The sequence below is a fragment of the Sapajus apella genome, unplaced genomic scaffold (assembly GCF_009761245.1).
Source record: "Sapajus apella isolate SASKATOON/1434 unplaced genomic scaffold, GSC_monkey_1.0 scaffold62, whole genome shotgun sequence".
In the NCBI taxonomy this organism is placed as follows: Eukaryota; Metazoa; Chordata; class Mammalia; order Primates; family Cebidae; genus Sapajus; species Sapajus apella.
In genome coordinates this window covers 3,446,473-3,447,761 of record NW_022437002.1, presented here as the reverse complement: position 1 = coordinate 3,447,761, position 1,289 = coordinate 3,446,473, and positions in this window count along the sequence as shown.

The following is a 1,289-nucleotide window of genomic DNA, read 5'->3' as shown; positions in this document are numbered from 1 at the left end:
GAGAGAGAGAGAGAGAGAAAGGAAGGAAGGAAGGAAGGAAGGAAGGAAGGAAGGAAGGAAGGAAGGAAGGAAGGAAGGAAGGAAGGAAGGAAGAAAAAAAGAAAGAAAGAGAAAAAGAAATTAAGTTGGCGGGAGGGGGCGGCCCTGGACAGAGCGGGAATGAGGCCTGTGTGGCTCAGTGGCTCAGCACCGGCCACTGTGCCGCGGTGGTGCAATGCCACGCCAGACAGCGCTGTGGCTCTGCAGAGCCTGGCCCAGGAGGACCTTTGCTGACCCCTGTTGACAGGAAAAGGAGCAGCAGTCCGGCCCGGCCGCCAGAGGTCGGGGAGGGGCGCGCTCAGACGCCCAGAGAGTGCACCTGACTGGTGTCAGGTGGCCCGCGTCAAGTGCCAGCTCTGTCTCTAGTTCTCAGGGTCACCTCCGGCTAGTTCCTCTCCTCTCGGGACACTCGTTTTCCCGTCTGGCTCAAGTGCGGACGAATCCGGGCTGGGAGGCTCCGGGAACCGCATGCTCTCCTAGCTCGGCTCCGTAGTGCCCTCCAGTGGACAAACTGATAAGTGCCAACTTCAGCTCCCAGAAGACCCGCAGGAATCGCTCCGTCCGTCTTCACCCATGACCCTGGATGCCCGAAGGAGGCGTGCACATCCCTCATTTCCAGGGCCCAAGAGGAAGGTGAAGGTTCCGAGGAGATCTGTGCAGCCGAGGAGAATCCCCAGGCTCTGGTTCTGAGGCTTGTTTGCTGTGTGAATTTGCACTCCTCATCTTCCTCTTGCTTCCCTATCCCTAAGAAGGGAGTTAATAGATAAGTCCTGGCCTGGGAGCCATAAGACTTGGTTTTCAATGTTAATGAGCTTAAGCAAGTCCCTGCCCTTCCCTGGACCTCAGTTTCCCCATCTTCACAAGCTGAAGGCACCAAATGGTCTCAGGACCCTTCTGGCTCTGACATTCAGTAGTCTAAATGGGAACGATGTGTTTAGGGGAATTAAGAGGAGGTATAAGGGACCTTAAACATCTACAGATAGATGCATAAGAAACCAGCCTTCAGCTGAGGCAGGAGAATGTGAGCCCTTGCTATGGTATCCTGGCCAGCCCATCAGCCTTTACTCCCAGAGGTCTGGGAGATTATTTTGACTGGAACAACAATTATTAATATTTATAACTATAAATATTATATCATGGGGCCTCTTCTGTTGACAGTGTCCCATGGGATGTCTTTGGCTGGGGACAAGTCCATCAGTGCATAAGAGCCAGCCCATACCAGCTAGCAAGAGCAAATTACTAAAGTTTCC